Source organism: Aythya ferina, assembly GCF_964211825.1.
Source record: "Aythya ferina genome assembly, chromosome: 1".
NCBI classification, from domain to species: domain Eukaryota; kingdom Metazoa; phylum Chordata; class Aves; order Anseriformes; family Anatidae; genus Aythya; species Aythya ferina.
Window position 1 is genome coordinate 77805623 of NC_140296.1, and position 27931 is coordinate 77833553.

General features: G+C 40.9%; 1 long non-coding RNA gene across 1 annotated transcript in view; it reads right to left on the reverse strand.

Annotated features, from left to right (window-relative positions):
• Positions 1–314: 314 nt before the first annotated feature.
• LOC311430880 overlaps positions 315–27931 on the reverse strand; it is a 45521-nt gene continuing 17904 nt past the window's right edge. The window contains exons 2-4 of the long non-coding RNA XR_014689090.1: positions 23812–23905; positions 23569–23697; positions 315–1830 (exon numbers count right to left, since the gene is read on the reverse strand). This is a non-coding gene — a long non-coding RNA (uncharacterized lncRNA). The remainder of the gene's footprint in view (positions 1831–23568; positions 23698–23811; positions 23906–27931) is intronic.

Genomic DNA, 27931 nt, shown 5'->3' on the forward strand with positions numbered 1-27931 from the left:
TTTATATTTGTTAAGGCTAATCTCAAGGCTTGTTTCAAGGTGAAGCTACTGGACATTTTCTAAAACTGTCATTAAATCATTACAGCTGGCCCATGGGATGCAATTTTCACATTGATCTCCCCCTGCCAGCGGCATCGGCAGGGAATGGCATGCATCAGCGTCACTGCAGCAGAAGCCCCCCAGCATCCCCTGTGCCTGCCCAGTGCCTGTGCTAGCTCTCAACCAGCAGCACCATTAGTGGTTTTGTAGCTGATCTGACGTGGAGAGTTGAACCGGGTAAAACCCAGCAAGACAAGCAGAGGAGGGCTGTGCACACACATATACGCACGGAAAGGCAAAGCAGGGAAAGAGGCAAAATTCGCTGACCAAGGCGCCTGGGTCCCAGGAGCAGATCTCTTGACCAACTGCTTCAGTCTACATTAAATACAATGGACGTTTGTGATAATCCATTGGGAATCTTTACCGTGATTCAGTGAGTAAGATAATACATCTGTACTTCATATTTTAACTTAACGAGATTATCAATATTTAAATATATGCATACTTTGCAAGGGCAATATGGTTTTAAATGCTCACACTTCTGTGCCCTTAATGATAAGACATGTTTTGAAATGGCTTAGTTAAACATTGAAAATAGTTTGACCTTTGAATTAAACTAATCTAAGTAACATTTCAACAAGAGGTAACATGGGCATCCTAGATAATTTATTGAAAATGCCATAGAACTGCAGTGAACTTCAGAAACTAAAGAAACACACTGGGCACTTTCTTTCTCCAAAGAACACTAACTCTCTGAGAAATTCTAACAATTCTTAGCTGTTTTAACAGGCATATATTTATTTCACAACTGGAAAATGCATTTGAAAGATTCTGAAAGATATGAAACTAATTTCCCATTACACTAGGAGGTATGCTTATCTTTAAAGAATGAGCTCAAATCTTAGATAAATTATTCAAGATTTTTCTGCCTTCTATGAATGTTGGGTCAGAGCATAGCAAATGTTTGTTTAAAGTGTGTCTCACTACATTTATACACAAAAAGACGCTGTCCAAAATTTAGAATCATAGAATGGTTTTTAGGAGGGCTGAGAGCCAGTATGCCATGATTATGCTGCCAGTTCTACCAAAGACATCTGTTTAGCCAAATACACCTTGAGTAAAAAAAAAAAATAAAAATTAACTTGTGGGTTTTTTTTTTTTTCATCTTTAAAATGGGTGTAAAGCTAGAACTTACTCAATAGCACTGTGGGAGAAAACTTAAAATTTACATAATCCTAATCAAATATTCAAGAATTGAAAAGCTTTGCTTCAGCTGGTTACTTTCTACTTGAATAAAAGTTTCTTTCCCTGTGGAACTAGAATACAGATTAAATTTATTTTTTTTTTCTGGGTCTTTCAGTGTTTTTTATTTGTGTGAATTATTTACTTTTTTATCTCTATTTAATCTTCCATAAATGAGACAAAATAAGCTGAGCCTAAAGATGTCTGCATGTTTTCATAAAGATATGATCATAAATTTCGTGTACCATCATTTATTTCTGCATTGTTACCTTTTCATTACTCTTTGTCATCTTCATTTATCAAGGCAAGTTTTAAATCTTTGCTAGAAATCCTTCTAAATAGGGACCTTGTCTTTGCAGGTCTCCAATGAAAAGGCTAGTGTATGCTAGGGCTGAATTAAAATAAATGCCAGGATTCTGCAGAGTTTCTTTATCAACCTAAGTCCATCCTTCATTCTCTCCTTGCACTCAAAGACAGATTGGCCACTGCTTTGGGGTCAGCTTTACCCCTCATCCTGAATGCTGCAGATGAATACAGAAACTGGGCCAACTGAAAAAAAAAAAAAAAAGAGAGATTAGAAACAGAAACAGAAATAGGATAGCAAATACAGAACTATATTCATAACTATTCCTCTTCCCCTCCTTCCTGTTTCCAAAAAATATAATAAAGTAAAATAAAATAAAATACATAAAATAAAATAAAATAAAATAAAATAAAATAAAATAAAATAAAATAAAATAAAATAAAATAAAATAAAATAAAATCAAGCCTGGAACAGGCAATGCAGCAGTAGTCTAAACTGGCACTTTCCAGGAGCAGAAGAGGTTCAGTGCCTTGAGCTCCATGAATACATGGGACCTGCCTGGGTTAATGTTGCTGTGGGTGCACGTGGTCCCCCAGAGCCTCCCCAGACGTTGCCTTTGGGGCCAGTTGAGCTGCTACGCAGATCAAGGCAACCACTGCCAGTCTGATGAGGCATAGCAACTGAACCCCTGCAGGGAGATTTTCCAAATAAATTGGCGGAAAGATAGGATGACCTTACTCTGTGCTCCTTCATATTTCAGTGGGGTTGAAATGTGTTTGCAAATTCATACTTTGTCAGCATGGGTTAAGGGCACCCTAACCCCTAAGAATGTACACAGTGGGTACAGCTATTTAAGTTCATGTGCAGCAGAGTTATACTCAGCAGGCTTAGTACTGCTCATTTTTTAAAAAATTATTTTTTATTTTTTTTTTAATTGTAATTCTTTGAGCAGATTACATCAGAACAAGAGATGTTTGGAATGAGTGGGCAGTGGTTGTGCAGGCTCTACAATAGAGTCATGAGTGAGAGGGAGAGCTCTCTATTATGTATGTTCCCCTTAAACCGTGAAGAAAGCTGGCAGGTCTTGCAGAAGCATAAGTAATACCAATAAGGAGTTTGGAAGCTTAAAAAGAAAGGAAATATTCAGAAACAGCCATTATAGCCTCAGTTCTTTGATTATATGGATGAAGAGTGCCAGGGATAAAAATCCGATACACAGCAAATTAAATGAGGCCTATTTTATAGGCATCGAGTCCCTGCATTATTTGCTGCAGAACAAGCATTCAGTCATTAGAGAGGTATGCTGAGCTTTTTTCAGAGCACCCAGCTATCCCCCTGGACGTCAGTAGCACAGCTCCCTATCCCTAACTGCTTGTGAAAAACCCACCCACAGAGCTCGATAAGGCATATGCTCCACGATATAAATGGCTGAGTCTTCATCTCTGTGAAAGCCATTTATCTCCATGAACTATTTTGCTTTGCTGCATTCAAACAATGACAACAAACAAACAAAATACCAAAGAAAACAGTATATCTCATCATCTCCCTCGCAACAGTTGAGCAGTAAGCAAGGGTCATGCCTGTAAGTCCGGATGTTTTTCTGATTCCTTTCCTGACATACTCCTGTCTGAGTGCCCATCAAGCCGGCTGTGAAGTGAGCTTGAAGAAGATTAAACAAGGGAGTCAGTTTTTCAGAAGACAGTGTGTTTTTTTTTGTGATTTGGCAGCAATAAACATCTCCCCTATGCAGGCACACAGTGCTGTCCCCAGAGCACCACTCCTGATTCATGAAGCGTCACAAGAACAGGCGTCCCTCCGTGGACATGCTTGGAAGATGACAATCTCTGGCACCGACAGCCTGAATATGCTTTAGGAGCCGGTTAGTATCAAAGGCTGACAGAAAAGGCTCACAATGTCAGAGGACTTCAAAATCAGTGACTTATGCTGCTCATTTTTAAACATTTAAATTACAGAAAGGCAGGTATTTTTTAATCTGAAGCTCTTTGAGAGTCCTAACCATGTAACAGAAAAGCAGGCTGTAGTCCTGCCTTTTACAATATAGAAGGGAAAAAAATTTACTAGCAGTCATAGTGGTTCATCAAGCTTTACAGCCTTGTATTTAACCCTGTGCTTTTATTAACTCTACCATCGGAATCTCTTCCTGCACAAAGGACTTTCCCTCCTAGGAGACCAAAAGACATGTCTGCATTCACAGTTTAGTTAAGATCAGGGGTGTACTTGGGAAACAAATATCCTGTTGTGCTTACTGTACTCTGATTCCCAGTGTGAGGTGGTCTTGAAACATAAACTGGGTGCCCCTCTGATGAAACCAGACTATGAGGTCCAGGTAGGCACCTGCTGTACATCATCTGCCACTGGGCATTCTGTGCTCATCCAAAATGAAATCCTTTTAATGTGTACAGGGTGGCCCCTGGCTCCTCTGCACCCACAGTTTCTGTCTGTGGATCCAATCCCGCCATGCCATACTACTTGCTAATGTAGAGATGCCCTAGACTTCTAAAGGGGACAGTCAAAATTGGGCTGGCGTCAAGCCAGATCAGCTATTAGCTTGCCAGCCTTTGCAGTATTTGCATTGAGATTATGGAGAGGTGCCTAGCAGGAAATCTATGACTGCAGTGTGGGTGGTGTTTAAAGCAGTTTTTAGCTTTAGGTTAGATGAGGGTTTCCAAAAGAGTGGTCTTAGTGACTGCTTTTGCTGCTAGATAAGCTGTGCTGTTCTCTCTCTCTTTACACTGTGCTCATCATGGTTATGTGGAAGGTTGTGTCAGGACAGAGCAAGTTCGAGACAAAAAGCCCGTAAAAATGCCAGTGTAAAACACTGTCACAAGCCATACATTCTGAAACAAAGGCTAGCTAAAGAAAGTATTACAAACGCTCTGTCAGAGAGATCATCTAGGTGATGTAACTCGATCTGTGACCTTCCTCAGCTCACTGGGGATCTTCTCTGCTCAATAGGGCCCTGAAATAGCTGACTTCTGGCTAGATTTAAATAAGCCACTTGTAAATAATTTTGTCGTGTGCACTGGGAGGGAAAAATTCTAGCTGCAATTGATTTTGTTCCTGTACTTTCACAGCACATAGCCACAAGCCCTTGCTATTGACAGTCTTCCCAGACCCACAGTGAATTTATACTGGCTGCCCTAAATGTCTCATGTCTGCAGTTTTCTGTTTTCCTGCATGCTGATTTTGAATAAACACTGAAAGCATTCCTCTCCCTGAATTTTTTGCATACTATGGTAAAGACTCTGAAAAGGCAGATGGATAAGATTGTTCTTTGACTAACACAGTAAAAGACACTTTGCTGAGAAGGTACATTTGAGAATGAAAAATGGTGAGAAGCTGACAGATGTGTTATATGCTTCTACCTACTGGAAAGCTTATTATATTCATTTAATGGTTGGATACTCAGATTATGGAATCTTTTCTTCAGCCAGCACTTCCAAGCTGTATATGAGCATTTTAAGTGATCCTGTTTAACTTCTCACATCAGACCATTGGCCGGTCTTTGTGGAAGGACGGGGTGACCTCAGACATAGGCCATGTTGGGTAGGAACACAACAGTAGTCTTGGAACTGGTGGCGTACCACTTAAAGCCAATAAATTATTATGTCAAATGTCACTTCTCTCATAAATGGCTTAGGACGAAATAGTCTGTGAAGAAAGCCACACTACAATGTGTCTTCTAATGTGACGTGAGACATTTCAGTGCTGGCCCTGCTTTGAGCAGGACATTGGATGAGAGGCCTCCTGATGACCCTTTCACTGTGGACAAGACTGTGATGATGTTGACAGTACAGAGGAGAGGAAGTATGCTGGAAGCAGCTTATGGAAAGTATGTTTCTGTGCCTCTCAGAAACCCTAGATGTTATTTAAATGTAAACCAAATACTATTTTGTGATGTTGTTGAAATTGAGAGTGCTGCAGGCAATGAGAGTACAAGCGTGAAAGACTGTATTAGTGAATCAGATACAAGGTTACATTAGCAATAAAACATTTTGGCTCTTTCCTCTGCGGTGCCCTTCCTTCCATTTTAGTACTGATATTTGATGGTGACAGAGTATGTAGGGGCAAATTTAGTCTTGACAAAGTTGGTAAGCAGGAAAGGCTTTTTTTTCCTTTTTTTTTTTTTTCCTTTTTTTTTTTTTCACATTAGGAGACCCAACCAAAACGTGGCTTTTCAGTGGTCCCGAGTGCTTAAACAATCAAAGACATGCCTAGCTGTAACAGCTGCAGAGAAATAGAATCAGTTTTTGTATGCACTTTCCATTTGTGAGGAAAATCTCAGTATCAAAGCCAGGCCTAAACAAGCTTGCAGTAGTCTGGATGTGGCAGAGCAGAACTTGGTGTTGGCTGGGACATCTTGGTCTTCAGCACAACAAACCAGAGCTTCCTCTGAGCAAGTGAGGGCAACCTCCCTCCACAGTGTAAGGGCAACCTTAGACCACACTGTAAATACATTCTTGCTTCACTTCAAGTCAATAGCATGTAGGTATTTTTTTAAACAGTCATCTGGCACCTGCACCATGAGTCACCTTTGATAATGTGCCTCTTTGAGAACAGTTTTCAGAGGTATTGACTGCTGGCACTTCCACTGAGGGTGAGTCTGGAAGGGAGGGCTCTTTTCTGCAGCTCTGCAAATCAGGCTTCAGGCATTTCTAGCATTTGACAGCAGAATCAGCGGTCATTTTAAAAGGTTCTTGCATATATTTCTATGATTTGATGGTGTTTTTACTGCAGAGCTGCTGAGAAAGGAAAATATTCATTTGCATGCTGCAAAGCATAGGCAAGGAGCCAGCTCTGTGCTATTACAATATCTGATCTCTGTAAGGCAAACATCCTTCTGAAAGGAGCTAATGTTTCTGTCTATTCAATTCTGATTCACAGTTCAGCACTTTCTTCACTCAAACACCCTGGGGAAGATTGTTAACTGTATTTTTCTCTTCTCTTTTTATCTTTATTCCTGGATTAAGTGAAGAAATTATTGGTTCATGTTACAGTCCTTTTTCTCCTTGTGCAGTAAATCATCTTCTGCAAAATATCTATCTATATATTTGCTAGTGGTTTGCTGCATGTTGAGTATATTTCTGTAAATTTGAGGCTGAAGTTGTATATTATTTGCACAGAAAACACTCAGGTTGCATAGTATGTATCATGCCATAGGGGGTACAATGTTGTGAACTGATGCATGTGCACACATATCTTCAAAAACATTGGAATGTCCTTTTCATTGAAACCAAAGAATTGTTCAAAACATTTCATAGCAAAAATACTTAAATATTTTTTCCTTCTGTTTATGAACATGGATCATAATATTTAATACAGACATTTGTAGAATCTCAGCAATAATTTTTATCTGCTGTTCACTTGCTGCATATGCATTGCAAACACTTTAAAAAATCAGGTGACATGGGTGACAAGGTGTGGTTTCTTCTTTCTGAGTGGACGTGATGACTGTTAAGAGGGGCTTTTCTTCTCTGAATACAAACTTTAAAAATATTTTTCTATAAATACCATGCAACACACAGTTCATATTTATCACTTGTATTGCTGCCAGGAAATTGAATTGCTGTTCTCAGAGAGCAAGTAAGGGGAAGCAATTTCATTTAAATAACTAAACTTTTCCAGTATGTGTTTTATCTGGAAAAATAAAAATTAAAAAATCACCCTCACAAAACAAACAAACAAACAAACAACAACAACAACAACAAAAACCCTCTTACAATTGGAAGAAGCTCTGCATTTATCAGCACAAAGGCTGGTCATGTCTTTCTAATCACTCAGCCTGTTTCTGGTTTCTCTAACACAGCAGTTGCCCTCCACACCTGTAGTGTCCGTATGGACCCCTTGCTTTTCCAGATGAACAGACACAGGAGCTAATTACTCTTGCGATGCTCCTCCAGATGAAGTCTGGAGAGCGTTTTGGAAGGACAGCATAAGCCTCTTGCTGCTCCCACTGATAGTTGCTTAACCAACATGCCTAGTAAGCTGAAATGCTGAATAAATAACTTCCCTCAAAAATCAATGTGTGTTATATATTGCTCCTCCATTTAAATAACATCCTGTTTATCTAAGGGCTTCAGGGCTGTAGCTGTGCAATGCGAAGGCAAGCTATCACAGCTCAGTTTCAGGTTTCATTTGCAGCCTGGTGAGGTTAGTACAGGCTGTTCAGCAATCTTTTTCTTCCAAACATTTCTACTTACCTGCCAGATTCACTTCCTTGTAAGTGACAGCCCATGGTAGTGTCAGGTAGGGAATTTAAGGAATTTAAGGCCATGCCAACCAGCCCTTCCTTTCAGTGCAGGGGTCAGCACCCCTGGGGCTGGTCTGAGGTCTCTGCTGCAACCTCCCCAAGCAGCTTTGTCTACAGAAGGACCACCATTCATGGTCAAAGACCAGGGTGGATGGATTAGGGAGATTTGGGGCTGCTGCTGCAGATGCAGCTGCCCAAGCAAAGACATCTGGGAGCTAATGGGGCTGTCCATTCTTACCCCATCCCCAGTCACACCTTCCAGCAGGGCTGGAGGGGGCTTGTCTAATAGCTGTGCCATGCAAACTCGGCTTCCCAGGGAAGCAGCTGCCAGATTAAGAGCTTTCTATGGTGCTCCAGCAAGAGCCTTTTGCAGGAGGGACAGCATCTTCTAAACACCTATTTCCACAGATAGGTGTTAGCAAAGAGGTCCCAGTTGCGCAGCTTGCCTGAGCCCTTGCTAAGATCCTGCCATCAGCCCTGGGACCTGGGGTGGGGGCAAGTGGATGCATTGTGTTTTGCATTAGATTTTGTTTTCTTTTATTGCAGAAAAGGGGCATTAATATTTTGTTAGCATTGCCATTGAATCTGGACCAGGACAGCTGAATGGCTGCTAATGAGCTTTGTATAAATGGAGGAGAGACATGGGTACTTGTCTAGCACCTACTTTCACCAACTGCAATGGGTTGCAGAGGGGACCTGCATGGTCCTGGGGGACATGCATGGGTAGCATCACCTTGAGAGAGAGAAGGTGCTCAGCATCCCCACTTGTACTGACACAGAAAAACATTTCTCCAACTGTCAGTCCCTCAGACACCTACAGGAGCAAAAATTTGCTGCGGTTTATTGTGACTACTTACCAGTTTAACCAGTGTTTATAACCAAATATTTTACCCACACAGAGAATAAATTTCAGCAGTCAAATGTCAAATGTAACATTGAATTGAAAAAATACAAGTGGCACAAGGAAAATCGTATCCTTTTCTGTGTAAGAGCATCAGCAGCAGCAGGGAGAAAAATGTCTCATGCAATTTTTTTATGTAAAAAGTTGCTATTTACTTATTTCTAAGTGGTTAAGCTTGCTTTTAAAGGATAACTTAAAACATGAGGAAGGAATGCAAGATTTGCAGTTTTCTTCCTGCTGAAGGTCATGAATTTTGGCTCTGCACCTCATTGTCCTAGTCAGGAAGAGACTAAAAAAATTATACAGTATTGAGCAGTTAGTATATCCCTGAGCATCTACGTGAAAGGGAAGGTTTCTTATAAATTAATTTCCCTTGCCTCTAAGAAGCTTTCTCTCTGATTCATATGGGTCAGAAAAAAGTTCCTCTCTTGAAAACAATTTAGAAAATTCAAAGGTAATCCAATTCTAGGCTCTGTGCCATCCAGGTGCTTGTACCCAGCAGGAAAAAAATATCTTCTTAATCCTTTTTTGTTTTTATAATTACTTGTTTTTCTGCTTCCCAGCAGTTCTTCTGTTCAGTACAAAAGTTACCATATCCAATTACACCTTTTTGTCCTTGCTTTTAAAATCTTCACATCTCCTCAGTTATCTATTAACACAAGATTAATCACTTGATTAATCACAGATTTTTTTTCCCCACTCTTCCACAGTGACAGCCACTGTGAGAGTCACCTGGTGGTACGTTCTGGCACTTATGTGTGGCCAATAGAAACATGTGACTGTGTGGGGAAAAAAAGAGGGCAAAACAGAGACAAAGCAAGAGAGAGAACATTAGTATCATACTTAATACAGCAAAAAACACAGCATTTTGGAGAGCAGCTTCCACATGTGATCGTCTAATGGCTTCTGATCTACATTACTTTCTATTTCATTTTTATGTAATGGGGGCTGACAGGAAGGGCACTTCTTGGCAGCTAATGATCACTGTCATTGACCCAGCCAATCCGTCAGTAACTGGAAATATCTGCCCTTTATGTCTTTCCTCCTTTGATGATTCTCTTTAATCATATATTTTTTTAACCTTTTATGTTGAACCTAATACTCTGTTCTTTGATATTAATGTGATGTGCCATGTTTCAATGAGTACAAATTTTTTCCGGACTATTCCTGACAGGTATTGTAACCAAAAAGAAGGCAAGATTTCAACCTGAAAGCTCCATCATATTTACTCTGTCTTTTACTGGTTTCTCTTTCCCTGTCTTACCTTGCCAGAGACGCTATCAGTTCGAACTACCCGCAGTATCTAATCTTCAGAGTTCACCTCAGGAGAAGTCTGAAATCTGTCAATGATTATTTGCTTAAGGTCAGCTACAAATATGGGGTTTTTAATCTAGGAGATTTAATAGGGTCCAAAATTGACTTTCTCTGACAAAAATACACCAGTTGATGAATATTGTAGCCTTTCTTTGGAAAGAGTGTTTTTAGCTTTCACATGACCTGTTTTTAGTCTTTAAGCCATTATGAGTTCAAAAGCTGGCACAAACAAAAAGCAATTTACTAGAGTATGTCATATACTGACTTTTATAAAAACGACTTTTCTTTCTAAGCCATTTTCTGAATAGCTGCATTTCTTAGAAGAACTCATTATATTCTTCTGGTCAGGGAGAAACGGTCTGATTTACTTAGATAGACACAAATAAAAATTAAATCTTGTATTTACAAAGTGTGTTATTATCTAATCATTTTCTTAAATTTGTACCTAACCAGTAAAACACTTGAGGAGAAAGGGGGGGGGGCATGCCTAACTTGGTTGAGCCAACAGAGTTCAAGCACAGAGCCAAGGTTAAGCACAGGCGCTACTGCTCTGAGCTGCCAAATCCCTACAGGGAAAGCTTTGCTCCCTGGGACTGAACCTTGGAAATGTGTTGGCTACCTGGACAGACACAGCAGACATGGGGTGAACTCAAATTGGTGAAAAAGACCCATGACTCTAATGGTCATCAGTCTCTGGTATTGCCAATGACATAGTGCCTCTAGCAGGAAAGATGCAGGAGGGTTAACGTCTGCTAACATTTTCTAGTCTTTGGTGAAACAGAGCTACACTGTCCTGCCAAGCAGGGAATCTGTGTGGTTGACTCAGAAAAAGTTAGAGTTGTTTGTGAAGTGTATCTTTAAGCAATAGACTTTTATGTATTGTAGCGTTGGTTTATATTTAGATGGTATTTCTAAAGTGATACAAAACTTACTGCTTTATGCCTTTTGAATTATTGTTTGTGAAGTGTTTATGGAAATCACTGTGCTTCAGTGAATCAGTAGAAAATCATCTATCACTGAAAAGCCTGAACACCTGAGATACCACAGTGACTTTCTATGCTTAAAACAACACTATTGAGGTATAGCATTATATAAGCACTGTGCATTATTATGCAGAATTAGATACTGCCCCATCCAAAACAGCAAATTTGCATCATGAAAATACATATTAATTATTTGTGTTTTATTATTGATCTCATTCCCTCATAGGAAAAAAAAATGCTAACAAATAAAACTTAGCAGAATAGCTAAAAAGACATCTCAACAAGACTACAAAATTGGTGTTTATTAAATTTTATTATATTTCCTTTTTATTTCATGCTGTTGTTGACTTTCTTTTGCATTGGTTTCTGTGTTAGCATATTTTTCCAGCTTTGAGAAGTCAAGTCTTTTTTGACCGTAATATTCAAATTTTGTATCATTTTATACCTAGATACAACTAACTGCTCAAGTATAGCTACACCAGCTACTTGTGGGGATCCAAAACCAGAAGAGAAATTTATACTCATGTATATAAAACTGGATTTTTTAGAATGCTAACTAAGTCATTGAAGAGCCTTGTGCTCTTAACGCTTGCAATTTGTTTTAACATCATAAATTTTCTAAAAATTAAATAGCTTTTTTTTTGACCTCACACTTATCCAGCTTTCTTAGATTCTACTGAACCACTCACAATCAGACCACAGTCTTTCTCATGATCTGTTATATACATTACACTGGCAGTATCACAGCTGTGGTAACACAGAATGCACCATGCACTGTTTCATTTGTCAAAGATATTCATAAAAACTTATACTTGTCAATGTCATTCCCTTCAATAAATCAGTCTTGCAGGCTATACACTAATACACCTAAAAAAAACAGACTTCAAAAATACCGGGTAATTAAATATTACAACAGGCCTGATTACCTTCATATCACAATGCTGAAGTTACACATGCTTTCAGAAGAACAAGCTTCCTCAGAAATAACTCAGTTTAAAGAGGGGGACTAAAGCATTTTTAGAGTGGGAGAAGACGGATAACCAAGAACATGGATCTGCTGGGGGAGGATTATAGCTGAGACACAGTCTCTAAGGAATGACAGCACAGTATAACAAAGCTGATGGCAATTTGTTGGAAATACAGGTGGTGCATGAGAGACCTTGTACTGTGTAGATAGGAGACTCACAGTGATCTCCTCTAGCTCATGTTTCAAACTGAGCCCTGTTTGCACAGGCTGAGATTCACTTATGTTACATGAGCTGGTTAGCTTGGGCTTTGCTCACTGTGTGGAGATGTGCGAGGCTCTGGAAAGGGCCCCCTGCACATCAGGCAGGCACCAGGAGAAATATGGACCTTCGCTTCTTTCTTGCAGACCTTACGGGTGTAAAAATAGTCACTGGACAAAAAAGGCTGGCCAAACTATTTCATCCTGAGGGCAGGCAGTTTTCTGCCTCTGTGCTTACAAGGGTGGGGAAAAGTCCGTAAAGACCCAGAGAACGTCTAGTCAGTGGGCCTGGTGGTGAGAGTGGGTCCTCATTTCTGATGCCAAGCTGCCAGTAAGCAATGTGAACTGACCTTCAAAATGCCTGGCCTCCTCTATTCCCTAGAAATACAGGGGCCAAGCACCTTGTTAACCCTATGGCTCCCTGCTGTGATCCGCTTAGCAGTCCTAAGCAAGATGCCTATTGCTTGCCTTCAGTGGTGACAATTACAACCAAATCTTTGTGAAGGGCCTCCAGATGGGATGATGAGTAATGCCACCCATGAGCTGCAGCCACATAAATAATTGTGCCAAAGCCCATGCTGCTGCTGAGGTGGGAGAGCAGTGTGTGGGGCATCTGGCTACCAGGGGACACCAGGGAGCCAGCTCAAGCTTGCAACTCAGCTAATCAAACATTGATAAAATCCTTTCAAAAGAGGGGGCTTGCTTTACACTTCCGTATGTTTAATTCCAATCTGTAAATGTTTGTTTTCCCCATTTTAGCTCTTTAATTTATTCCTCAATTTTCTAGCCTCCGAAATGATAATAAAATGTACTAGATTTGAAATAGAATTCTCCAAGCAGTATTTTGGCAATCTGTTAGGAGCTGCAATACCTATGGATTACCCTGTAAATCTAAATTATCGGCACTCATGAGAGATTATTTCCATTTATTTTGTTTTATTGTGTAATATTTTGCAGCAGTGGCTGCAGCGCTGTTATTAACTTGTGGTAGTTCTAAGCCCTGGTAGGTGATTAGATCATTTACCATGTAAAATTCTGGGCTCCAAAGCAAGGTGGTGCTAAGCAGCGAAGCCATAGGAGTCCCAGCTGCTTAGCCTCCCCAGGATTTGAACCCTCCCTTACTAGATAAATCTCCACAGAATTTTAGTTTGTTATTGGAAACAGTAGAATTTATTTTTATTGACCTGTTATAATGGAGATAAGGTACCAAAAGCACTGCCACAGCATATGATGATTTGAATTTATGCGAAGAATTTAATGACAGGAAACCAGTGTTTCCAAGCACAATAGTACTCATTGCAAACATGGGCTTTGAACCATTTCAGATGAAAGCATTTTTCTCTGTGAAAGTTAATTCCTTTCTGTACTAGTATGAATCATTTATGTATCTTAAGAAATAAGATACTTCTCTATATTGAAATGACAACTGGCATGGGTGAAGGATAATCTTGCAGTTCAGGCGCTCAGGAGATATGGTATTGCCATAAACTCACTGCTGATCCTCAGGCAAGTCATTCTATTAGATTTCTTGCCTGTAAAGTGAGATAATTCATCCTGCATAGCTAAGGTAGTTTTTGTTTTTTTTTCTCCCTCCACTTTATTTTGCATTAGATGAATCTGAATTTCTTCACTTTGGAAACAAAGTAAAACAACATCTTTGCTCATGAAGCATCCAAACTGACTTAATCAACAATTTTTGATAAATGCAAAGCCCAACATCATTTTCCACAGGGAGGAGAAGAGGACAGGTAGAAACTCATTCATTTGCTGCAGGTCATGAGGATTATTTTTCTTCTAGGCAGCTGGAACATGGTGGAGGTAGGATTTCTGCCAAAGTCTTTCTAAACCTAGCTGCAGACACCACTGATGCAGGCAGTACGTATTGTTCTGGAGACCTTCAGTAGTGACTAGGGTTGTTAGTAGCTTGAATTATAAAGGGCCATGTCTGCACTCAGTTTCATAAATGCAGGCAGCCATTGTATCCACATACATGACCAACATCAGCTGTTTTGGTTAAGTCAGTGACGAAGAGGGACCACAACCCCAGAATTCCTGGTTCCAAGTCCTGTATTTAACAGAATATAAAACCTCTTCCCCCAGATACTCACAATATTTGATTAGAAAGTATAAAAATGTGTTACTCCTGCTGTGCTATGTCTATTTGGGACTCATTTAATACATTTTTACTGTCCTACCCCAATTGATCCAGACATAACTGAAATAAAAAGTTATTTAGAAGTAGGTAAATGTTATGTTAAACTAGAAGTATGCCATCAAGATTTTCAATTCCTACTAACCTACACAAAAATGCTGGAGGGGAGTGTTCAGCTTTTTTTGCAAACTATCACTTCTGACTTAGGTTTCTGACCACAAGTCAATGACAGCAGTAATTTCAGTTAGAAATCTGAACAGCGATTTAGAGGAGATGTGATTTTAACTCCTCACCTCCCATACAACTTATCCTAACAGAATGTGTAATGAATGAATGCCTCGCTTCAGGCAAACAGTATGTATTTGTACATGGTGGCTGCGCTTGCAGACTGATGTGCTATCTTAGTACCTTTCTTTCCAGTTAAGGTAAATAACTGAGTAAAAATGCCTATAATCTACACATGAGATTCAAGGAGCTGAAGAATAGGAACCAGTACTACAGCAAATGGAAGGTCCTCAGAGCATTCTGAAATGGGTCCTGAGAAAGAAGTATAGCAGTTTCTTGGAGAATCGCCAACTAGTTTTAGGCTTTGTTATGACTCTTTCTGTAACTGTTTTCCTAAAAACCAAATCACCATAAGAAACAGCATATGAACTCGAAAGTGTAGATTCTGTGTTATGTCTTTTAATGTGCAGTGTTGCCAAGTGAAGTTCAAGAATCCTTTCATAGCCCAGGTTTACAAAGTCTCTCTTCCTGTGGTTCTGTGACTAATGTCCTGCAATAACTAAGGGCACATCACCTAATAGCAGAATAAAAGGACAGTCTTCTTTTTTATTATTTAACCTCTCCTTCCACCCTCCTTTTTCTTTCCTGAAAGCAGCTCCTGCAGAACACCTTTTTAAGTACAGAGTCACTGGAAACAGGCAAATATTTCAAACGTAACTGACCAAAGGTTTCAGTTTTCTGTATATTAAGGAAACCATTTTAAGTTATATTTAAAATATGAACTTAACTTCAGCAGTTTAGCAAAGGGTCTGTAAAGCAATAGTCCTTTTGACAATCTCAGCTGATCTTTTGCCTCTTCCACACTTTAATGGCCACTTACCAGAAATTTAGACAAATGTCTCTGCTTGCTAGCTTGGCGGCTCATAAGGCTCTTTTTTATCCTTGTTATTCTAATAGGACAGTGAGGTCACTACTCATCTATGGAAACACTCCATTTACCTCCATACCCCATGCTGGCTAATCACACACCACCCTCACCGGGCTTGGTGTACCATCCATAAAATTGAATGTCCGAAGGAGCCAGCGATGTATTGGCAGAGAAAGGCGATGGTGAACGCAAGGGAGGCTCCTTGTGAAATGGTGTTGCAGCTCTTGCTGCCACCAAAGATGGAAAACATGAGAAAGCCACCTTGGGCTATTGAAGCCAGTTTTTTTTTTGTCCCTTCACAGTACCTACTGGTTCACAAGCCCTTTGCTGCCTTTGGTAACTCTCTTTTTTGCCTCAGTGTAGAGCCAGCATCACTCCTCAGACATGTTTTAGAGACTGAGGAATTGTACATTCTACATCTCAGGTTTACATCTTCTATTAAGGAAATCTTTAATACCTATGGGTGTTTGGGAAGAGATGAGATCCAGGTGTTAAAAATATTTATGGATCTTACCCAGAAGGTCTACATTCTTTATGCTGTCACCTCCAGGACATCTGATCTACAGCCCATGTTCTCCTCAAAGTCACCAACACAGCTCATGACAACAGCTGTTGACAGGCTCTAAATATAAACTTTCTATACATTTGTACATGTCATTCTCACTACTTTTTTTTTTTTTTTTTTTTTTTAAGGGAATCTTTTAGAACTATCATTTTATTCATCCAGTAAAAACCATGTTTTCATTTTCTCTTAAGTAGTAACAAAGATCTAAATAGCTTTGGATTACTATATTGATTATTATATTTTTTTCCCAATGAGGACTAAACAAAATGTGATTTTTACCCTCTTGTGCTTGTTCATATTTCTCAAGGAATTGGAATGTGAGGTTCCTGCTGTTTAGATGGTATGATGGTTAGTGCTGTAATGTTGTAATGAAAAGAAAGAAGGGTTATAGTTTCAGAGGAAGTGAGATGAAGAATTTTGGTCAATTATTTTAAAATGGAAGTTCTTCTAAATAGTTCTGTTTCTCATTAGTTTTATTGTTTAACTCAGTAACTTAAAGGATTTTATTTACTTATTACATGTCATGGTCTAATCATATCACTGGGCAAATTAGGTTAAAAAAAAAGGTTAAAAAAAATAGTTAATTTTTCATTGTGTGAGCTTCACAGCTTTTTAAGAAAAAAAAAAATAGATAATATGAATTGCAACAGAAGAGCAACTGACTGTAGAAAAAATACAGGTCAGCACAGGGACACTTTCACATGCTTAAAACAACAAAGGATTACTAATCCAAACATTCTGTCTGCTCTTCAAAACAAAGTTCATATGATCAGACATCCATGCGCACTGTGGTATGTGTCCCCTTCACATTTTTGGCTGTCTCATCAACTGAGCTCAGTAAAGACCTAGCAAAAAATATGAAAATCTCCTTATGCTTCTGATAAGGGTGTTAAATTACCAACATTTCCAGCAATGTTGCACCAGATCTTGTCAGAGCTCATAAAACTAGCTGAGACAGGTCTTATTGGCAGGGAGATGGCAAATTTCCAGCAGCTCCCAGGTGCTGCAGAGCTCAGCAGTGATTGCTGTGCTGGTCTTCCCCTTTGAGCCAAGACCAAGACAGCCTGCAAAGCCCTAGAACTAAACCAGGAATATAATGTTGATTTATTGGCACAATGTAAAACAGAAGTCCTGGCTACAGGTGGTCTTTAAAAATCCTTTCAAGACCTTGGAAGATGTGATGCGTGTAGTGTGATAACTCCCTTGCCCTGCACTGATACCACTTGGGTTTACCTCCCTCTTCTGACCATTGGTGCTCTCTCTGTAGCCACCAGTGAGGGCAGTGGTATGGTTTTGTGGACAGGGCTGGTGGGCAGGAGCTCTGACTTGCGCATGGTCATTCTTTGCATGGTCAGTATGAAAGCATGCTCTTCAACTTTCAGACTGCCTGGAGAATCCCAGCAATGAGAGTATGTGGACAGTATTGTTGAGGACAATAGATAACCTCATTACTTGAGGAGCAGAGCCACATAAGAGTTTTATGTGTGTTACCCTAAACTTTTGCATATCAAACCTGTTTACTGTTCCACACAATCACTTCAGTACTGTCTTCCTCTTAGAGTTAGGACCTTTAGTTTCTTTCAGACATCTTTTAGAATAGGTGAGGCTAATCATCCCTTGACCATGCTGAAGTTTCTCCCCCCTACAGCCTGGACTTAAGATGTTACAAATCAAATTATATCACAGTATGCACAGTTTGCATTGATATAAATAAGTACAGAATATTCACAATCATAGAAAATGAAGTACTGTTTATCTCCTGACTGCCATATTGGATAATTGAAAAATGTCCAGCTCTACAGTTCCAGCATGGAAAGCAGAAGTTACAAATGATAAATGCTTTTTGTTCTTTAAATTACCTAAGATGGTCTGTTAGTCGCTGTAAGATGGTTACGGTATCTGCAACACTGCATATCAAATTGAAAAGCTGGGGATCAGCAGTCACCAATGCTATACAACTACAATTTTGTGGCCCTATGGGATTCTGGATAGTACAATAAAGCTGTCACTGGTTTAGGAATATGTATTGTCCATTCAGAACTCCAGAGAGGAAAGCTTTGTGGATAGTCTGCGTTGTTGGAACAAGAAATCATTAAAAGAGCTGCTCTTCAAAGCTATACAACTGTTTAAAATGTTACAAAAAATATTGTAAGGTCAACCAGACAGCAAAGTGATTCTGAAATGGTCAAAGGTTAAAAAAAAAAAGAAAAGAATTTATTACTGTGATCTGCACTTCATCATCTAGATATCACTACCGGATTCATGGACTGTTGCTGGAAGGTCCCGGAGTAATGTGATAAAAGAAAAAAAGACATGAAAAGTTTGGATTGGAATACAAATCATCCTTCTCTAAGTTATTTTGAGCTGATGTGGAACAAATTGCTACCTGCATTCTATTCAGTCTTACTGATAGCAAACTCATAAAAGAAATAAACAATACAAAAACTAAGTGAAGGAGAATGCTGCTTTCCAGAACTCCTGTCCTTGATCCCTGAAAACACCAGGAATCACTCAACTTCTGTTGCACACAGCCTGATTAAAAGGGTTTCTGTTTTGAAATTTTATTTCACAGCTTTAATGTTTTGAAAATGTTGTTACCCTCAGTTCAAATCTCCAGAGAGCCATTCATCTCTTCCCAAGACAGGCATCTAAGACAGGTCAGCAAATGGTTTTCTGAAGATGATTCTATTAACTATAAAGGGAAAGTAGACTTAGATATCTAACTTTTAGAAGTCTGTAATTAGACAAGATGATTTTCACCCATCAAGCTACTTTTACACACACACTTTTTTTTCTTCCAATTTCGATATAAGATCTCACATTTTATCAGCTGGAAAAAAAACACTACATCCCTGCTAACTGTAATCCTGCATGTATTAAAATGGACTTTATTCTCATTTGAACGAGACTGAGCTTTAAGTTAAACTGTGTTCTACAAAATGAGCCATTCTTGAAGGTCTTTCCTTTTTCACCACCAAATTCCAGAATACTACAGCAGCATTGCTTTCTCTGTATTTCTAGATGTAGCCCATGGAAAAAGTGTCTGAAAACTCATGAGAAACACCATACTTGTCACATTTTCAGCCCAGGTTCAGAGATTTTCAGTTCATGTAGTCCATATACAATTCAAAGAATCGTCTCAATATTCAGATGCGTATCCAAACTAAAATGAAATTTCAGCTTCCTGAGATTCATCCATCATTGATGACAATGATGCCATGAAGAAATATCCAAGTATCCCACCAGAGATGAAATACTGAAAATAACCATAGTAAAAACTGCACTTACAGAATTTGCAGCGATGCAAAGCTATGAGCTACCAGGGAGATGAGCAAAGAATGTGGGAGACATTTCCCATTATTCATACCAGGAGCAATACTTTGCTCCTTGCTGCAAGGATACTTCTCCTGTACAGCCCACAGAAAGAAGGACAGATCCTCTCCACCCCAAACAACTGCATTTGTCAGGTGAAATTGCCCATCAAACAGCTATACCTCATTCATTTTGTGCTCCCTGCCCTGTTCTCTGTATCTCCCCTTTATTGTGACCCTTTCTGCCAGAGATGTTAGTTTTAAAGCCGGCATGAGATTAATTGCTTAATGCTCCCCTTTCAAGCCTGCCTTCTCTTTATCTATATCCAGCCAAGCTCCACACCAGGATGCGCCAAACCTCCCCTGAGGACGGCAGCTACTCCCCGTAGTCTGTTTGCATAACACTTTGCTTCTCTTTCTCACACGGTCACAATAAGAAGAGGGGCCACATTGTTTCCAGAAATAAAACAGATTACTCTAATCCTGAACCTACTGCAGTGGAAGCATAATAATTCCTCCCCCTCCCTCCCTTTTTTTTTACCACACGTTTCACTGTTTTTAAGGAAGGTAAAATAGCTAGTTATTTGTTTACATATGATTATGGTTTAAGGAACAGTTCTCATCTGTGTTTATTAAGTTGCTTTGTTTTGTTTTGTTTTGACCTGTTTGAACAAACATATCCCCAAAATAAAAAGAAATCAGAAGACTATTTGCTAGCCTCACCAAAACATGCATATTTAGATTTTTCTCTTGCTCTGCATGCTGGCTCTCCAGACAGCCATTACTCAAAGGTAGGTTCACCTTTAGAGGAACAGTTATTACTACATTTTTCCATGAAAGCCTACATTTCCTCTCCTTTCTGATTAACAAGCTAATTGACACCTTCTATGAGGAGGCTTTTCTCCATGCTCGCTTCCCTGTATTTTTACTGTCTGCACAGTACATTGATTTACTTGCATTTCCACTGTCCCTGACATTTCTGACTCCTTCCTTTCAAGCTACTCTGTAATAAAACAGGACAAATGCTACAGTATTGTCTCATTAAAATAGAATAAAATTCTAACGTGGATGTCATTTACAGATCAAATTCACCTCTCTTAGCTTTTTACTACTATAACCTATGCCTCTAGCAACCTACACCTCTGTAAAACAATCATTTACATTTTCCATAACCCATAGGGCCAGGAATGCTCAGAGGGTAGTTTATCCTCTGTTGCAGTAGGTGTTCAAGGCAGGCAACTTTGGTGGATACTTGCTCCTACCTCATTCATTGAATAAATGCAGAACTTTGATGAAGTGGCTTAAACTTGACATGTAACATTAGGCAGGCTCAAGTTTTATGAGGTGAGATTTACCCAGCGTGTCTGAATATGGTTAAGAACCCATAGTCTTAAAAACCCAGCTGTTGTCAGATCATCTGAAATCATCTTCAAGGGAAATGAGAAGTGCAGGATCCTTTATCACATTTTAAAATGAAAATGAAAGTAATCACTGAGGAATGAGTTCCCGGTGATTGCAGAATTTTGTTTTCATTTCTGTGTCCTTTTGGAAAGAAAATTGCTTGGCCATTGGAACAATGACTTAGTGTAGCTTTGATTGTGCATCACCCAGCAATATCCTGTTTACATACATAAGAAATACATATACTTATTATGGTGATATGGTGTTGTTGAGTACTGCTCAAGTTTCATGTCTCTTTGAGGAAGGAGAGAAGAAAAAAAACAAGAGTTGTTTTATCTCACCCATATCTACTTCCACATAAAAACTTCATCCTTTCTAGAATGCATTTTAAAATATCAACTCTCCCAGAAGTTGGAAAAAGAAGCATTTAAAAGCAATGTTTTACATGACATGTAGAAACATCAACATTAGTAATAAACATCATTTCAGCTGAAAAGAGCAGCAACCTGCTGGAGCATTAATACAGCTATGATGAACGTGAAAGTATGAGATTCAGGAATTACAACTCTGAATGAATTTCATAAGCTTGTTCTAAATGTAAGCTTATTCCTACTTTTGTAGAGTACCATAAACCGGTATAGTTGAGAGTAAGCATTTGATGTGAGTGGAGTCATTTTTATTTGCTATATGCATTTACTGCATTGGGTTTTCTTTATGTCTTCCTCCTTCTGCCTCTCACTCTAGACCTAGACATATGCTATTAACCTCAGTGCCACCCAAAATAGAATTACTTTGACAGCAGGATCCCACTTATGCACTATACTTCACCTACATCCCTATGATAATGTTGGAAAATTCTCTTTTCTCCATCTCTGTTGCTTCTTGACATATGTATGCAAGATTAGAGGGCTAAGAGAAGGAAAATTTCTTCTAGGTAATATTAGTGGGTGTAACTTCTGGATTGTTTGACTAAAGGGAAATTCCTACTTTCAGACCAGCAAGAAGTTAAATCTTTTTTTCCCACCTCCCTTTGGAAAGGAATTCACTAGTTTTAGGTCATAGAGTTTTTATGAGCTTAACTCCTGCATTGGACAGTAGTACAGTATGTAAATACTGAGGGAAGTCTTGTTTCTGGCTCATGCCAGTGATCTCTATATAAACATGAGGAAAAAGATTTTGGAATTAATTTGGCATTACAAGAGGAATCAGTCAGGTGTCAAAAAGACAGCAAATGCCTGCAGTTGCCTCCCAAGTATTGTTTCTGTATTTCTAGCCAGTGGTGAACAATTTTTCAAGCCAGTGCTCTGTCCCCTGGGAACGTGAGTTATCATGAACCTACCTAAAGATCATGAAGTCCCAGACCACTGTAACCATGTTTGTTATCCATGAGGAGGGATTTAGGCTTTCTGCTACTCAAAGATAAAAGAGTATTTTTATGAGCTTGTGTGCAGAATTTGTGAAGCATACAGAAAAAGTCCCAGGTCAAAACACTATTTACTTAGTGTTGCAAATGAAGTCCCGCGGCAGTGAAAGGAGCTGTGATATGGCATGTTCATGTTAATATTCCTCTCTTCCCATCATTGTTATGTCTCCAGTGGCATTATGGAGGAAGTTCTCATACCCTTTCTGGGGAATGAGCATAGCTGGGTGCCTCTGTAAAGTGCCTGTACACTAATGCCTGCAGCATGGGAAACCAACAGGAGGAATTAGAAGTGTGTATGCAATTGCAGGGGTAGGATCTCATCTGGAGCACAGAGACATTGTGGGATTGTTCACAAAACTGGAGTGTTGTGATGGATAGATACAGGCTCTCTGGAAGGTGAGAAGAGTGAATTTCCCTATATGCAAGTGGGCAGTGCAGATGCATAGAGCTCTGCTGCGGGATGGTGAAGAGCAAGCTGAGAGCTTGCGGGTCAGGAATTAGTGGGCAGACCAATGTGGTGACATTGTGTGTGTCTGCTATAGACTGCAGTCCCAGACATGAGTACAGACTGGGAGAAGAACTCTGTGAGAGCAGCCCTGCAGAGAAGGACTCGGGGGTTCTGGTGGACGAAAAGCTCGCCATGAGCCAGCAGTGTGCACTTGCAGCCCAGAAGGCCAACTGCATCCTGGGCTGCATCAGCAGACAAGTGGCCAGCAGGTCAAGGGGGGTGATTGTCCCCCTCTGCTCTGCTCTCATGATGCCCCACCTGGAGTACTGTGTCCAGGTCTGGGGCTCCCAGCACAAGAAAGATGTGGGGCTGTTAGAATGAGTCCAGAGGAGGGCTACAAAGATATCGGAGGGCTGGAGCACCTCTCCTATGAAGAAAGGCTGAAAGAGCAGGGAGCATTCAGCCTGGAGAAGAAAAGGCTCTGGGGAGAACTCATTGTAAGCTTTCAATACTTAAAGGGGTCTTATAAAAAGAATGGAGAAGGACTCTTTACATGGGTAGATATTGACAAGATGTCGGGGAATAGTCTTAAACTAAAACAGGGTAGGTTTAGATTAGATATAAGGAATAAATTCTTTACTCAGAGGGTGGTGAGGCACTGGCACAGGTTGCCCAGAGAAGCTGTGGATGCCCTATCCCTGGAGGTGTTCAAGGCCAGGCTGGATGGGGCTTTGGTCTATACACTCCATGTGGCATTATCCATGGATCTGAGCAGGATTCACTCCGACTTTGGACACAGGTGACAGCAGATAACTTTTACAGAGTAGAAGACTTACCATCCATTGGGGCAGAAAGTGATCCATGTTGTTGGTACTTTAAATGATGTCTCATAATTTTCCCCAGTGCCTTTGTACAGATATTGAGAAGAAAGAGTGATTGATGTAGAACCTGGAGGGTCTTCATATCTGTGGTGAGTAAGACAAAGCAGGCCATCAGTACTCTGATTGCATTCTGTACAAAGCATGTTTTCCAGCTCAGTGCTTAACCATTAACTTCCTCAAGGTAAAATAACTACTTACTGCAGTGAATACACTGAATGTTGTAGAAAGACAGAGAAATCTTTAGCTGGGCAAGAGTTGGTCATCCATCACTGCAGTGTGTCTGTTCCAAATCCTGGAGTGGGAAAAAGTGTATAAGGCAGGTAAATGAATAAGTTGATTGTGCACAGACACAAATCAAAACTGGTGGGAATGCAGAGGTGATAGAAAAATGGCACTTTGCATCTAAAAAAGTCTTCTAAATTTACATTAATGAGTCTGCATTTTCAAGCTTTTTTTTTTTTTTTTTTTTTTTTTTTTTTTTTAATACAGAACTCACTATCTTCTATTGAACTAATGCCTGGGGAAAGAATCTGGCATTCAAAATATAAAAAGCTTATCTCCATTTGTAAAGTTTCTGATTAAACACACTGGAGAAATCATATATATTCAATATAAAATGCATATATTTTAGCACTTCCTTGACTTGCAAGAAGAATTTATAGACTTTAGTATGAAAAGATGGTATAGAAAACTGTCTTAACTATAAAACATAAAAAAGGGGATTTTATATGTTTGGTGGAGGGATAACCACGTCTGCTTCAGATACACGTATACAGATATACCTATACATACACACAATGACGCATGAAAGTGTTTTTATAGTTAGGTAGTATAACAGTAAGGAACAGTGATCAATGCACCACAAAGACATATAAGTATGCTGCTATTTTTTTTTTTTTTAAAGTTAATGGAAAATAAAAAGAAATAATAATAATAATATTAAATTAGACAGATAATTGAAAATGTATCATAAAAATAATATTACTGAAAGGTCAAAATTTTGCAAAAAGAATACTACAAAGTTCTTAGAGCTCTGTAGCTGTGAAGTCCTCCACTGACTGTTGGGAGATAATCAGGAAGAACCTGGATAATCAGGAAGTCTCACATATTTTAGTATGCCAAATGAATAAGCTAGCTTTGGTTTCTACATTCACAGTATATTTTTTAAGGCTATGAAGAATCAGAAAAATTTAGTAGACCATGGAAATGTATCCTCAGAAAGAGATTTAAGAATTTCCAGATTTCAAAATTGTTATTCACCATACTAAAATCTCAGTTACAACTGCTATATTCCTTCCCTTCTGAGCTATTGTGGCCAGAGCTAGTAGGTAATAGTACTGGGTCTGGCTGGGATGGAGTTAACTTTCCCTACAGCAGCCCATACAGTGCTGTGCTAGTGTGTCTGCACTTGGAGCTAGAACAGCACTGGTATCACACTGCTGTTGTGCCTGCTGCTGAGCAGTGCTGGCACCGCATCAGGACTCCCTCCAACCCCACCAGAGCCAGCAGGCTGGGGGTGGGCAAGAGGTGACGAGGAACATACCAGGGCAGCTGACCTAACCCAACCAAAGGGATATCCCATACCATGTGGTGTCACACTCAGCAATAAAAGGTGGAAAAAGGAAGAAGAAGGGAGGGGTGGGCTCTCGTTGTGAAAATGTCTGTCCTCCCAAACAACAGCTACGTGTCTTGAGGCCCTGCGTCAAGGATGTGGTCAAGCACTGCTTGTTGGTGGGATGTAGAGAGTAATTTCTTTCTTCTGCACTTCCACACAGCTAAATTTGTTTTCCCTTTTCCCCTTTCCCTTTTTTCCCTGTATTTAGAATTTTTAATTAATAATAATTTCTCTTTAATAATTATTTTTTTTCCTTTAATTAAATTATCCTTATCTCAACCCATGAGTTGTTTCTTTCCTTTTCTTCTTCCCTTCCCCTCCTCTTCTGTGGAGGGGGAGTGAGAAGGTGGTTGTGGTGGAGTTCAGCTGCCTAGAAAGGTAAAACCACCCCACTGGGGAATGGGGCTGCAGCTTTCCCCTTGCAGGTTCAAGCAGTAGCAAAGCTGAGCACGTATCCCCGAGATGCACAGGACACACTCAGGCAGAGACAGGCCCCTAAGGTGACCGGCTTGTTGGGTTTGTGCTTTGCGCATTGCAGTGGCCAGGGCTGGGGTTTGGGGTGTACGGGGCAGCTGTGTGATGCTGAGCCGAGACTGGGGACATAGGCTGGGGCCTCCCAGGGCTGCGGTGGTCACCATGGTGCTCTGGTGCCCACAATGGAACTGGGATGAGTCGGCATGGGGACTGTCAGCGGGGCTCTGTGATGCAGTGCGCTGCAGGCCATCGGTGAGTGCGGCAGGCGGGGGGAAGGCTGGCCGAGGGCAGGGTCAGGGGCAAAAATGGCAGCCCCCAGGGTGGTTTCTAAGGCTGGGGAGGGCCTTGGGCTGGGCACAGAGGTGCCCCAGCCAGGGCAAGTGCCCAGAGGCTTTGGGGATATGCCAGGCACCCATGGCTCCAGGAGATGCTGCTGCCCCACAGGGGCTGGGGCCTGGGAGAGCCTCCTGTGGTGCCCCCTGCCTTGTCAGCAGCCCTGTGTGGGGCAAAGCCCAGCCCAGGGCTGCTCATGGGCAGAGCTTGGCAGGACGGTCCCCACGCCACCTCTGGCCAGGGCTCACAGCCCTGTTGGGCACCCGACAGCTGCGCACAAACACCTTCCTGGGGGAGCCTGCAGCCCTGGATGTGCAGCACTCCCAAACCCTGCCCTTGCTGCCTCCGAGCTCCATTGCCCCCTTTCCTACCTACCCTCGTGTCTCTCTGGCTCCTGTCCCTTCTCCCCCAGCCACCAGCTCCCTCACACCCAGCCCTGCTGAGCCCCTTCTCTCCCATCTCCTCCAGACCATGGCTGTTATAATTCGCCTCCTGTCAGTGCTGGGCCTCCTGCAGCTCACACTCAAGGCTGGGGACCAGCCTGACAAGGTCACCCAAGACCTTATGGAGAGAAGAGAACTCATGATGCAGCAGGAGATGTCGGTGCTGCTGCAGGAGATTGAGGAGGGAAGCAAGCCGCAGAGTGGGAACAGCACAGTGTTCATGTTCCTCGCCATGTGCCACCACTGGCAGTTCTGGGCACTTGCTGAAGCATTTCTGGCTCTTTTTGGCATGTACTGGCTGCCCAAGAAGATCAAAGATGACGCCAATGGTCATTCTGAGCCATGGAGCTCAAGCAGTGAAGATGGCGATGGAGGAGAAGAGGAAAAAGAAGTTGAGGAATTGAGGGAGGAAGAGGAGGAACAGGAAGAAATGAACTTTAATGACCAACATGATCCAGAACTGCTCGTGAGCCTGCTCAGGAAGTCTCTGCTGCCAAAGCTGTTTATGATGCAGAGCATTATGGAAGAGGTGGCAGGGGAGAACTCTGAATCAGCGAACTCCATTCAGAGAACCATTTTCATGAGAGAGCTGCAGGCAGAGGTGGGGTTGTTCATGACAATGTTTGAGAACAACCTGCCTGTTTCATCCCTCGCTTGCTCCAATGCCAAAGTTCATGGTTCTCCTCGTATCTTCAAGCTTCCACCGAAGAATACATACGAAGATTAGACGCATAGATTAATAGGAATAGTCAAAATAGTTAAGGCAAAATAGTTAAGGTTGTTAGTTAGGAGATGTTTTCCACATAGATTAGTCACGTCAATAGAAATAGATTTGTAGTTAATGCTCTAGGACCGTTAGTTTAAGCAAAATGCCAATAAATCAGACTGTTTGAACAAACACTGTCCCTGAGTAACTTCTCCTGAGTGTCTAGGAAAAACTTTGCTGGGGGATGCTAGCCTTTGGTTCCATCTCTTCTGTCTAATAAAGAGATGATCTTTGGGCTTGGTTGTATGTTAGCAGTGGTTACATTTCTGAGAAGTCATTTGAAGTTTTCTGCAGCCTGCTGTTAGGTAAAAGAGGTTCAAAGAGCACGGCTGCCTCTTGCAGCTGCTGCTGCTCAGGAGTGCTGCTGCCCAGCTGCAGGGGCTCAGCGCAGCGCCTGAGGATCCGGGGTCTCTGCCCAGGCTGGGAGTGCTGGGTCTGGCTGGGACGGAGTTAACTTTCCCTACAGCAGCCCATACAGTGCTGTGCTAGTGTGTCTGCACTTGGAGCTAGAACAGCACTGGTATCACACTGCTGTTGTGCCTGCTGCTGAGCAGTGCTGGCACCGCATCAGGACTCCCTCCAACCCCACCAGAGCCAGCAGGCTGGGGGTGGGCAAGAGGTGACGAGGAACATACCAGGGCAGCTGACCTAACCCAACCAAAGGGATATCCCATACCATGTGGTGTC